The 13,689-nt window shown below is 42.7% G+C and overlaps 1 long non-coding RNA gene across 1 annotated transcript; it reads right to left on the reverse strand.

Moving 5' to 3' along the window:
- Positions 1 to 8,671: 8,671 nt before the first annotated feature.
- On the reverse strand, positions 8,672 to 12,466 carry LOC311584912. Its single transcript, XR_014775033.1, has 3 exons — positions 12,101 to 12,466; positions 10,711 to 10,805; positions 8,672 to 8,802 (listed from the first exon to the last, which is right to left on the reverse strand). It is a non-coding gene; the product is annotated as an uncharacterized lncRNA (long non-coding RNA).
- Between the last annotated feature and the right edge of the window lie 1,223 nt (positions 12,467 to 13,689).

Below are 13,689 nucleotides of genomic sequence, written 5' to 3' on the forward strand. Positions count from 1 at the left end.
TTGGACTAGTAACCATTTGTGCTCCATTTTGACCATTAACTTATCTATATTTTGTCTTTGTCCTGAGAAACTTATGTGCAGCTGAGTTTAAAGATGGTGGGTGGATTAATTTGATAGAATAAATTTCAAGGAAATCCAGCATTCAGAGACTAGCTACCTGCTTTGGGCCAGATTTATAGTGAGCATGAGGACCTAAAATCAGAACAGACAGACTTAAAAGACTTTTAGTTTGTTTAGAAATTTAAAGCCAAGTTAAGTCTGAAAAAGTCATAATTTCTGAAGAAGTTAGAACCATTTTTAAAGAGACAATTAGTTTGCATTGAGAAGTTTCCTTGAAGCCACCTTATGTAGGCTCACAGATCTGAAAGATTAAAGTCAGTTTGCCACTGGTTCCAAATTAGGTAAATCCATAAAAATATCCAGACAGGAGCTGAGGTGGAGTTGGTAAGGAATATTAAAATACCATTTAATAGATACAGCTTCTTTTTTTGGTGCTGATAAAATATCTGAGGTTCCATAGAGGTTGCACAGCATTGTGACTATACCCCATGAAAGTGAATGCATGATTTAGAATAGCTTATAAGTGCTATGTGAATTTTATCTCAGTTAAAAAAAAACCTGAAAATAAGATAATTTAATAAAGCACTTGTTATATTTTCTATAATAAAATTATTATTATATGTTATATAATATGTCGTTTTATTAATATATAATACAATTAAAATATGCTAATAATAAAGATAATCGGCTGGTTTTTGTTATTGTTGTTTTTCTGCTATCTTTTTTTCTTTTTTTTCTGAGCGAGAGGATAGATGAGATGCTGCCCCATGGGCCCAGGTACGGAGAAGAGTCAGTATGGGGAAGAGTCAGCTTCGTTCTGAAGAGACAGAGACGGGGCACTCTGAAAGCCTGCACAGACACTGGCAGAGCATTGAGGAGTAGTGCTGAGTGAGAGGAACTCCACGCATCGCATCATAAGGGGTGAGTCCAGCGGAGCACAGCCGGGCAGGGTGGGTCCCCGCAGGGGAAGAAGCCCAAGCCTCATCCAAAAGTCGCATTTCACTTCGTGGAACTGAAATTAAATGTCTTTTACATCTTGGTTTCCTTTCATACACTGATCTAATTTGGTTTATGCATTATTTACTAGGCAATGTTTTTTTCTGTTCGTTTTCTTTTTAAACATTTTCTCTCCTAGCTAGGTGTGGTGGTAATCCCAGAGTCCAGGGAGGCAGAGGCAGGTGGATCTCTGTGAGTTCGAGGTCAGCCTTGTCCACAAAGCAAGTCCAGGGCAGCCAAGGCTACACAAAGAAACCCTGTCTCAAAAATACAAGCAAACAAACAAACAACCAAATTCTATGTTTCCTCAATTTTCTTCCTCTAGGCTATAATTTTAGTTGAATTTCTACTTTATCTTCTTGGTTTAGTTTCTTAAAATCTCTTATGTTCTTGTCTTTTATTCCTCTCTTTACATTTACCTGATTTTCAGATATTTTCTCGTTATGGGGAATTTTTAAATGTCTTCTATTATCATCCTCTTTTCCTGTCCATTCCTTTTATTCCTTTCTCCCTTGCTTCTCTTCTGTTTTTCTACTTTCTCCACCGCCTTCTTTCTCATTCACTTACTATTTCCACATTCACCAGCGGTAATTTTAAGCATCACTCCTGCATCAGCTTTGCTGTTTCCCGGTTTGTGGTCCTTGGTGGTGCATTATGGGGCTCTCCTTGTTCTAAGTGTATTTCCATGCCTTTCGTGGCTGGATGTTGCCGCTGTTCTCACAGCTTGTCTTCTCTCTCTTCTGGTGTCTGCTCATTGAGCCTCCAAGTGCAGGCCACTCAACCAGGAGATCCTCACATACTGCGGGAGATATTTAAGTCAATGGATATGCAAATCACAACACAGAAACACCAGAAGCAAGAAGAGCAGGGCGACGCGATTGCTCTACAGCATCCTACATCCTCAACTACTGAATTCAGAGATCCTGACCAGGTAAAATGCTGGGTGACAGCTTTTAAAATTTTACTAGCAAAAATGGTCAGTGGACTCAGAGAAGATACAAACACACAAATTAATTTAATCCAGGAATTAAAGACAAAAGTCAGAAGCATAGAGGGAAAAATTGTAAAATAAATGAGGAAATTAGCAATATAGATGAAAAAGCAACATGAAAAAATTCAGCAAGGAAACTGAGGTTTTTATATTAATAAATCAAATAAAAATGTTGGAAATAAAACAAATAAATCAAATAAAATATGTAGAATAGTGCATCACCAATAAACAGGACAAAGCAGAATAAGAAATTGCATGGGTGGAACACAGGGTCAAAGAAATGCTATATTCAATCTTCAATGAAGAGAAATAACTTAGCATGGTGAATATGTAACAGTGCTGAGATACAACCAAGAGATCAAACATAAGAACTCACAGGCTATAAAGGATTGAAGTAAAACAGAAAACATTGAGAATCTATCAAATTATAGCAACAAAAAAAAAAGTCTTAAATTTTGAGAAAAGAGAAATAGACATCCAAACACAAGAGTATTTAAAACTTAAAGCACACATGTTCAGAGAAGAGCCTCTGTGTAACATGTTATAGTCAAGATGTCAAAAATATAAAGCAAAGGAACAATATTAAAGGTTATGAGAGGAAGATGCCAACTTGCATACAAACACACCAGAATAACATCATCACTCTTATCAGCAATCCTGAAAGTCAGGACAGCAGGGGATCACATAGTTCAAGCCTTGAAAGTAAATAACTGTCAAACCAAGATACTACCTCCACCAAAGCTGTTTCCCAAAATGGACACATAACATTTTAAGATTTATTTCTTTTCTTTTTGTTTTATGTGTATGAGTGTTTTGCCAGCTTTTTTTTTCTCCACACAAATGCAGTGCTCACAGAGGCCAGAAGTGGGTGTTGGGTCCTTTGAAAGTAGAGTTACAGATGATGGTGAGCTACTATGTGGGTGCTGGGATTCGAATCCAGCTCCTCTGCGAGAGCAACCGATGCTCTTAACTGTTGAGCTATCTCACCAGTCACAATGCTGAAGTGATGACTTTTCAAGGTAAGTATAAACTAAGGCAGTTCAGGCCTATCAACCCAGTACTGCAGAAGATACTTAAAGAAATACTGTACACCGAGAAAGACTGCCTTAATAATGAGATCATATGAAGGAATAAATTGCATGAGAGGAACAGACAATCAGAACAATCTAGCAAGGGTCCATCACGTTGAATCCAGTGAGTCAATAGACTTCAAATATTGATGAGGAAGAAAGAAAGGAGCGAGGCGCTACTATCACAGCAAGGATGAGTGGCAGCAGGTAGATGTGGCAATTGGAGCAGCAGCCTGAGAGCTCACATCCTGAACTAAAAGCAGGAAAGCACAAGAATGCATTGAAAATGGCAAGGTGAAACCTCAAAGCCTGCCCCTTGTGACATACCTCCTCTAACAAGGACACACCTCCTAGAACATATTCCAACCGCTCCACCAACTGGGGACCAGAATTAAAACATTTGAGCCTAGGGGTGCCACTCTTCTTCAAACTACTGCACGCAATAAATGAAAGACCTAACCTAACTGACTGTATATAAGAAGGAGGAGGAGGAGGAGGAGGAGGAGGAGGAGGAGGAGGAGGAGGAGGAGGAGAAGAAGAAGAAGAAGAAGAAGAAGAAGAAGAAGAAGAAGAAGAAGAAGAAGAAGAAGAAAACTCTATTTATCCTCTGGCTCCAAGAAACATACCTCACTCACAAAGACATTCAAAATCTGATTGCCAAAAGGTAGAGATTAATGTATAAATAAATAAAAGCTGTCTTTGTCAGGGTTTCTATTGCTGTAATGAAACACCATGACCAAAAAGCATGTTAGGGGGAAAACGGTTTATTCAGCTTACACTTCCACATTGCTTTTCATCACCGAAGGAAGTCAGGACAGGAACTCAAGCAGGGGAGGAATCTAGAGGCAGGAGCTGATGCAGAGGCCATGGAGGAGAGCTGCTTACTGCTTTGCTCAGCCTGCTTTCTTATAGAGCCCAGGACCACCAGCCTAGGGATGGCACCACCCACAGTGAGCTGGATCCTCCCCCATTGATCACTAATTAGGAAAATGCCTTACAGCTGGATCTTACTGGGGCATTTTCTCAACTGAGGATTCTTCCTCTCTGATGACTCTAGCTTATGTCAAGTTGACATAAAATCAACTAGTACAGAAGCTATAAAAAGTAGCTATTCCCATATCTAGTTTTAAAAAAAAGAGACTTCAAACCAAACTAACCAGAAGGCATAAAGGAGTACATACTGAAAACTTGAACAATTCGTCAAGAAGATACAACATTTTTCAATATTTATTTTACTTTTAAAATTATGTGCATGTAGGTGGATATGTGCACAGGAATATGAAAGCCAAAAAGAGGCTTCAGCATCCCTCGGAGCTGGGGTTTTAGGTATTTGTGAGCCACCCACCTGAGTACTAGAAAATGAACTCAGGTTTTCTGGGAGACCAATAAGCACTCTTAACTGCTGAGTCCTACCTCTGGTCCCTAATAGGTTCTAGTTTAAGTTAGTGTGTTTGAGTGTTTTGTCTGCATGGGTTTCCTGAACGCTTGGTGCCCGGGGAAGCCAAATGAAAGTATTGGATCCGCTCAGAAACTAGAGTTACAGACAGTTGTAGGCACTATGTAGGTGCTGCGAGGTCAACCCAGGCTGTCCAGAAGAGCACCCCGCTCTCAAAACCACCGAGCCACCTCTCCAGTCCCAAGATATGACAGTTTTAGACATCGTGAACTGAGTATTGGAGCTCCTGATTTAATAAAACACACAAAGGCATGAAAAGTCAGGTCCAGGTATTATAATAGTAGAAGACGTTGGTACCCACTCTCATCTTTTGACACATCTTCCAAACTAAAACTTAGCAATGACAACAAAGAGATTAATAATGCCCGAAGGAGTTCATGCTGTAATACTGGACAAACTTGAAGGCACAACTCTGAGGTCTTCTTCGCTACCCAGAGAGTCACCTCCACCACATAAAGGACCAGCTTAAGGTGAGGCACCAGTACCAAGGCCTGTTCCTCGCAAGTTCCTCCTCTGTTCTCAAACTGTGGTAAACCATCTGGGGCAGAAGTTTAAGAGCAAGCGAGGCTTCTGTCCAAGTTCTCTTTCTATTCTGTGATAAACGCCGCATCCCAAAGCAACTTGGGAAGCAATGGGTTTATTCCTTCTCAAAGTTATATCCATCATGAAGGGAAACCCAGGCAAGAAACTCAAGGCAGAAACTGAATGTCAATAACAGGCTTCCTCCTCCTGTCTAGCTCACCCGACTTTTTAAATACAACCCAGGACCACCTGCCTATGGAAGGCACTGCCCACAGTGGACTCGGCCCTCCCACTTCAATTGTTAATCAAGAAAATGTCCCACTATCTTGTCTAGCTGTCAACATGATGGGGCATTTTCTGTATTGAGGTTCCCTCTTCCCGGATGACCCTGGCTTGTGTCACGTTGACAAAAAACTCACCAGCAGGGCTTCTCAACCAACAGCTTGTAGCTCAGAATTCCCTCTTCAGCATTCCTCCTAAGTACAAAGTTGAGATGGGAACAAACAAATCCCAAACAAGCAACCAAAGATTTCAAAGGTTAACAGCCAATAAAGTGGCTTTCCAGGGTAGGTTTCATGTCAGTGGGAAGGTCTACCTTCCTACTTTTCAATCCAGGAGTGGTTTGTACTTTATATATTCTGATCCTTGCATCCATACGCTTTTGTGACAGTGTGTTTACCAAGAAATATTAGAGGAGGAAAAATAAAAACAAATGAGGTTCTTAACTTGTTATGAAATTAAATGGGTTCCATTTTAGGATTTACCCTCAATTTGGACGGTGTATGTCCCTCCTTCTGGGAGAAGGTGCGCGACATCATACGTCCTTTATTTTATGACAGGGCTACAACAGTAGATGACAAGGTTTTTAAATGCTTTTTCTAGCTAAAATTAAATGTAGTCGTTTCTGTCAAGCCCTCAGTTTTCACTTTTCCCTTAAATGGTGAAGTTTTAGAACTTGGGAATTTAGGCCTCCAGTTAAATTCTGGAAAACTTGGGGTGCATTCTCATGAGTGTTTACCAGGACAGGGTTAACCTGTTAGAACAACAAATTAATCTAAAAGTTTTAACATAGATATGTGCATACATGTGTATATATATACATGTGTACATATAAATATATACATATAATATATTTATGCATTTATATGTATGTGTTGTTCATAGGTAGCTCTACCCCAGGCGGTTACTCAGGTACCCCAGCTTATAAAGACTCTATCACTTTGAAATGTATCTCTCTGAAACTTTATATCCCAGGTGCCCTGAAGACACAGAGAAATATATAAAGCCAGAAAGCCACTGAAGACTTCAGGACCAGGCCTCAAAATGACAAACTTTACTTCTGCACAATTTCTTTAGCCAGAACTTTGCTGCCCGGGACCAAACAGTAAAGGAAGTGGGAAATATACACACAGTGAATTACAGTGGGGAAGGTCAATTAAGCCAAGGTGACAATGCTTTTATTTTCTAGGTCCAAGTGTTAGCCTGTGACCCTATGGACATCAAAGACATATCAGCAGATGAGCAGCAATATTAAAAGAACTACGCTGAAAAATTAAACTAGTACCAGCATGAACGATGGATTAGGAGAAGGAACGAGAGCCAGAGAGACCAGTCAACAGATGTGGTCAGAGTCTTGGCATTTGGTAAGAAGATCTGCAAAGGAGAGTGAAAAGATGAACATTAAATTTTCAGTACATTAATTACATGGGGTGCCAGGATTTTCACTACATTAATTACATAGGACACCAGGATTAGAAATCCAGATTTTTGGAGTGGAAAGGTGAAACTGGAAACCGTGAGACCCCGGCAAGGAAAGAAGTGAGCCCCGCCCAGTATTGGCGCCTCTCAGCTGTTGGCACTGATGGCAAGATGTCAGCTCCCTCAACAAAGAGGAGGATGGGAAAGGCAAGGTTTAGCATTGGCCAGACTGCTGTTTGGAAAAGTCTTATACAGTCTTGTGATTAAAAAAAATAAAGGGACGGAGAATTAACTACCCTTTTTTCTGCCCAAGTTTGGGATTTTCTGTATTTTTAAAATTTGTATATAGTGTGTATATATATATATATATATATATATATATATAGTGTATATATATAGTGTATATATATAAGTATATAATTATATATTTATAATAAGATTATGAAGTAACACTTCATCTTATGAGAAAGGAAAACATTTTTTCTTCCCCATCAATTGTAAGATGACTAGTTCTCCCCTGAAAAAAAATTTTGTCTGGTTTTTCAAGACAGGGTCTCTCTGTGTAGCCTTGGCTGTCTTGGACTTACTTTGTAGACCAGTCTGGCCTCGAACTCAGTGATCTGCCTGCCTCTGTCTCCCAAGTGCTGGGATTAAAGGTGTGAGCCACCAGCTTCTCCCCTGAAAATTATAAAGATTCCAGATCTGTGTCTCCCATCTCACTTGAGAAGCAACACACCACAGGAATTGGGTCATGAAGGTTTTCTGTGAGTAATTACCTCATAGAACACTAATTCATTACCACAAACACGCAGCATTGCTCTGGGCAAGTCTCTGGTGAATCTCTCTGTCTATGTTTATAAAGCCATTCTCTGACCCAAAAACTGATAGATTTGATTTACAATAGAAAATGCAGTCTTCAACTGGGTGTATAGAAAAACACTTTTTTTTTAATTTAAGTTTTTCTAAATCTCTTAAAGCACTAATCTCCAACATTATTGGACAAAGCCACCCTTGAAGAGCAGGCGTGTGTGTGTGTGTGTGTGTGTGTGTGTGTGTGTGTGTGTGTGTGTGCAAGGAGAGGGTATTTTTTTTTTAAGAATATAAAGGAATAAGCACAAATCTCCAACAATTATTTTTAGCAAAAGCTTTAACTTTGCACTTTGTGGTGGAAGGAAACTTCACCTGTGTATGAAGAATGACACCCATTAAAAGCACGCCATGTTTTCACTTCTGTTTGACAGCCGCAATCCACAGGTCACTGTAGTAATCTCCTACATCAACAATGTGACAAACATAGGTGATTTTAAAAATAGCCATGGATAGCACAGCACGGTGATTTGGAATTCACCAGCTGAGGACACAGAAGCTGAGTCGGCCCCTTGTCCCTGTGTGACTCTGGGCACGTCACTGGGTTGTGTTTTGTTCCTTGCCTATGAAATGTCACTAATCTCACCTGTGCGGGTACTGTGATGATTTGGGACAGATATGAGCAGACATGGGCTTACCCTGTAGCCATCTACAGCTCACGTGGATGAAAAGAGAAACATCCTTCAGCAAACCAACCTCACAGTTAACAAGAAAGTTAAATCCAAATGCTCCTGTGTCTGGAGGCAGGGGTGCCTCACAGCAAGAGCCTGAGGTGCCGCTATATGTGCTGAGGGATATGCTCTTCGACACCATCACCTGCATCTTAGAAATTTGGCATAGGGGAAGAAGAATAACAGCCGTCACAGGCAGTAGCAGCAGAGTGTGGCTTCAGTAAGCCCTGGCAGCGAGGCTAGGGAACAACTGTTTAGAGATGGCATTGTTGGTGGTTTGGGTAGAACTCACCCACCAATCACTGCACCGGGGGCCTGGCACTCCATGGCCATTCTCTTTCCTGCCTCTACGGCCTTCCAAGGACCCCACTGTCTATAGGCTCTGTTTGCTGCCTCTACTTTGCTCCAGATGACACTTCAGAAGATGTCACTTGCATGGGGCACACCAAAGGATGTGAGTTAGTCTACTTCCTGCAATTGTAATGAAATATGTGAGGCAATTAACGTACACACAGAGAAGGCTTATTTAGCCCATGAGTCTACAGTTTCTTGTTCGAGAGATAATGGCTCTATCGCTTTGTGCATCTGGCTGTATAGTAGGACTGGAACTTGTGGTAGCGCGAACAGCTTACGTCCTAAGCCAGGAGCTGACAGGGAAGACAGAAGGCTAGTCAGCTGTAACTCAGGGGAACCTGTTTCCATAAACCTGAGAACTTCCCTTAAGTTCCATCATCCTCCCAACAGCACCACCCTCAGAATGGAACCTTTAACCCATGGACCGCTGAGGGACACCCACCAAACCATAGTAACATCATCAGCATGAGGGATGCACCATCATTCTCAGAGTGCAGTCAGCTGCCTCTTCCTGATGGGGGCAGGAAAGATGATGTCTAATAGTGTGTCTTTCCAAGTGTGGGGCCTAATGAGCACTTGAAATTTCCAAGATGTCCTCTCTTTCTCAGGTGAGACTCAGGTGAGAAGATATCAGACCTGATAGGCTGAGGTCAGACAGTGGGGGAGAGCCGACCCTCCCCCTATCAGAGGTCTAGGGGAGGGGCATAGGGCAGAAGAAGGAAGGAGGTCAGGAATGGGAAGATAAGAGCGAGGGGATAACAATAGGGATGTAATCTGAATAACTATAATTCATTTAAAAAATTTTAATTGGTCATTGACATCTCTTAGCTCATAATGGACAACACTAAATGCAGTGGACGGGAAAGCTAACAATCTATTTCAAATTCTGACCCAAGTACACCAAAGTATTTTTTTTATAGTAAGATATGTGAAGTAGGAAATTTTTGTAATGCAAAATTATAATAATTGCATTATCTCCTGAAATAAACAATTCCACTTATGCAAACTATTTTCTGTTCTACCAGTCACCCCTGGGCTCTGTTTCCTCTTACAATTTACCACTTGATTTTTTTTTTAAGGGTATGAGTATACCATGTAATCAGTCATTTAAGAAGATGAGTTTGAAAATGTATCTGGTATGATTAAAGCAGAGATGGGAAATCTCGGGAAGGTAGGGGCTGGGGCATGATTTAATAAACATGGAACCTTGTCTGGGGTCTTGACTGAAGAAAAGCTGTAGGCCAAAACTTGTCAGACAACAAGGAGCTCACTGAACACCTTCAAGAGTGTGACTTGGTGAGCACACAGTCCTAAACTCAGTCAGAAAGAGTAGGTCTGAGGGATGCAACCCATATAGAGACACAGAAGAGAGAGGTGTCGGCTGCAGGCTTGAGGGATGAACGGTGTCACTCCTTTTCTGGAAGGCAATCTCTCCTAAAAAGTTACTTCTCTGTGCTCCAAATCCCTTGTTCACCAGTCTATTGACTTATTTAAATCCAACTCACTTCCTAAGGCTCAGGAGGTGGCCCAGGGGAACCCTTGCTGTGGAAGTGTGGAGGCAGGAGTTTGGACCCCCTACCCACACACAAAACCCAGGCAAGTTGTGGTGGCCATGTGAAATCCTGTCACACAGGAGGCAGAGACAGAGTGTGCCCCAGGACAAGCAAGCTGGCTAGATTAGTGAACTCCTGGTCCCAAAAGAGGTCAGGCCTCAACAAAGTAGAGAGTAATGTAAGAGGTGAACTGTGTGTTTCCACATACGTGCACATGTGGGCTCAGACAAGTGATCTCTCTCTCTCTCTCTCTCTCTCTCTCTTTGTGTGTGTGTGTGTGTGTGTGTGTGTGTGTGTCTGTCTGTCTCTCTCTCTCTCTCTCTCTCTCTCTCTCTCTCTCTCTCTCTCACACACACACACACACACACACACACACACACACACACACACCTTGAATGAAATCCCCCAGGAAGAGGTATGAGCATTCTGCTGCCTGGAAAGGTTTATTCAGGAAACACTACAAAATGCTCACCTCGAAACGTCTCTGGAACCTTTTCTTCCATTTGTTTTCTTCACACCAAAACTCCTTTTAGCTTTGGACCAGCCTGAAGCCTTAGGAAGCAGTTTCTAGAAGGATAAACAGCAAGAACAAAAGCTGACTCTCCCGCCCAAACTGCTGTTCAAACATTTCATGTTTCTGATTTTCTCTGCAGTACAATCTCTCTTAATTCAATCTGAAGTCATGGTTTCTACTCACCTTTCAAAGACTATGTGAACTGAGCATCTCAGCCGGCCTGACTTAGCTTCTCAAAGCTGCTTCTTGGTGAAACAGCTTCTTTGTTTTCCCAACCGTCCTGTCCTTTATGGGAGGCACCAGGACGGGTACACCTCCGGTAGGATGCGAACCTCGCTCTCTATGTGTGAAGTGCCATTGGCAGAGTCGCTGCTTTGGCCCCGTGGGGAAAGAGCAAGATTAATTACCTTGCTCCTGGTGTAGAGAATGCTGAAAAAATGACCCACACAATGAAGGTGTCAAACTGTCTTTTTAACCTGACACCTGGACTGGAAATGCGAGGAATCTGTGACACGATTAAATGCCCAAGATCATGAAACCCAAGAGCTAATTTAGAAATTATTGTCAGAACTCACAGAGGAATGGTCATAATCGAGGAGAGAAAAATGTCTTCGGCAGCAAAGACCCCATAAAGGGACCAAGTTCATGGTAGTCTCCTTAGAAAATAAGGAGAAAGCCGAGGATGATGGCTTTATGTAAAATCAAAGTAGCAAAGATTCAAAGACGTGTATGATTTTTAAAAAATTTTGCAGTAATGGAGCTGTTGTGGAAATGAAGACATGTTTCTTTTTTAAAAAACTATTATTTGTATGAGTGTTTTTGCCCGCATGTATGTCTGTCTCCCACATACGAGCAGTGCCCTCAGAGGCCAGAAGAGACCATCTGATCTCCCGGAACTGGAATTACACACAGCTGTGAGCCACCATGTGGGTGCTGAGAGCTTAAACTGCTGAGCCACAGAGCCTCTATGTCTATAAGGGAGGAGGGCAAAACTTTACCTTCCACACCCCCCTTCTAGCCGTATGCTTTGATGAGGAGTGAGGGATGTGCCTCTCCCTCACATGGTCTGCTCAGTCAGTTGGATGCTCCTGCGGCCAGTTCCAAGCCCCTCCCCCAACAAAATAAAACTGAGTCGGAAAATGGTGAGAGAATAAAATTCAAGATGAGGAGGAAACTAAGATCAATCCCAAAACGTATGCGAAATTTCAAGAAGCCTCAAGGATCGTCTATTCATCCTTATTTAAGGGTGGGGGGGGGCAGGGAGGTGGGGGGGGCTGGCGGGGGGGGGAGGGAGGAGGGAGCACAAGAGAGGCTCGCTAATCAAATGAAGAAATTTCCTCCCACTCACCCAACTGAACGTCCCCAAGCCATTTCAAAGAGACTGTCCATGTCTATTGGAAATCCTTGTATCCGGACCATGAGTCGTGTCAGTGATTTTGAGCAGGGCGTGACTGACGTGAAGCAAAGCGGAGGCGCTGAGAGGAAGATCAATATGAGGATATTGCGTGCGTGCCTAACGGCAAACCTAAACAAGACCAGAATCAGACAAACGCTTGTTAAAGAAAACCACAGGCATTCCATCACAGAGTGGAGATTTCAGCTCCGTAGTTCGGGTTTGCACAAATGGGTGTGGTGTCGAAGGCGAGGTTAACACGGGGAGGGAGAGGAAAGGTTGAAGCCACTTGGCATCTGTCAGCTACTGACAGCTCCACAAAGGCACAGGGAAACCAACAGATAGATGGAGAGAGAAGGGCGCAAGGGGAGACAGCCTTGTTTCGGAGAGTTTTAAACACCAACTCCCAACAGGGAAAGAAAGAACAGGATGGGCTGGCTCTCTGGAGAAGGCGCTTCCTTTGACTGCCGAGGAGGAGAAACCTGACTCTGGACACGTGGGCACACAGGTGGGGGTGCTGGCAGCCCGGCTGGCTGCTTGCCCACGGGAGGGGGAAAAATCATTAAACTGAAGTTGCTACTTGTTTTTCAGATACCGGGGATAACTTGAAAGACCCAGCCTCACAGTTGTCCTCAGATTGCCAGCTCGACTGTCGCAAATGCTGAGCATGTCCAAGGCAGGGCTGTAAAGCTGGAGGCCACAGTTTCTTGGGTGGCCCAAGGTTCCCCTGAGGTTTTTGGGTTTCCCTGACTCTGAATCTCCACACTTTTTTGTTATCTGTAGGTAATACATGGGATTGTAGGGGGTCACCGTCAAGTGTGTAAATGATATGCACTACTTACCGTCCTGTCTTCACAGGGTTTAAGAAACAAATCTCTTGTCTGGTGGCAGAGGCCCTCTACATTGTCCGGAGCCAGCCCAGGGTCATTCAAGGCTAAAAGAATCTACTGGCTGAGGCAAAATTCTGAAGCCCCATTCCAAAGCTAAACTTCCTTATTTCAGCCTCTGCATAACTTCCTTATTTCAGCCTCAGCATAACTTCCTCATTTCAGCCTCTGCATAACCCCCTCCTTTCGACCTCTGCATAACCTCCTCCTTTCGACCTCTGCAGATGTTGTTTAGCCGGGACTTTCCAAGAGATAGTTAGCTAAAGTAAGATAGGAATTGTTTCAAGATGAATCACAGGATGTTCCCCTGCTGAGATCACCTGGAGACATTCTCAGACCCCCTACTGCTTGGCTCCTGCTTCCACCCCATATAAGCTTTTGCTTTTGATTCAATAAAGAAGACCTTGATAGGAGTTCTACTTGGTCTCGTCTCCTTCTTTCTCGTCCCATCTTTTCAGGTATGGCTCCCCTCGCGACCCCGTAATTACTGGTCCTGCTGGTCGGGACACTACATGAGAAAGCACGCAGGGTTCAGCTGAGAAAGCATTGAAGGGGAAATCTGTCATCTCGAGGAGGTTCATCTCTCAAATTTGCACTTGAAATTTAGAGGGTGACCCTCAATTAGAACATCGAAAGGGGTTTTGTTTGATTCCTTTG

This window comes from Acomys minous (genome assembly GCF_964271855.1).
Source record: "Acomys minous genome assembly, chromosome: 15".
In the NCBI taxonomy this organism is placed as follows: Eukaryota; Metazoa; Chordata; class Mammalia; order Rodentia; family Muridae; genus Acomys; species Acomys minous.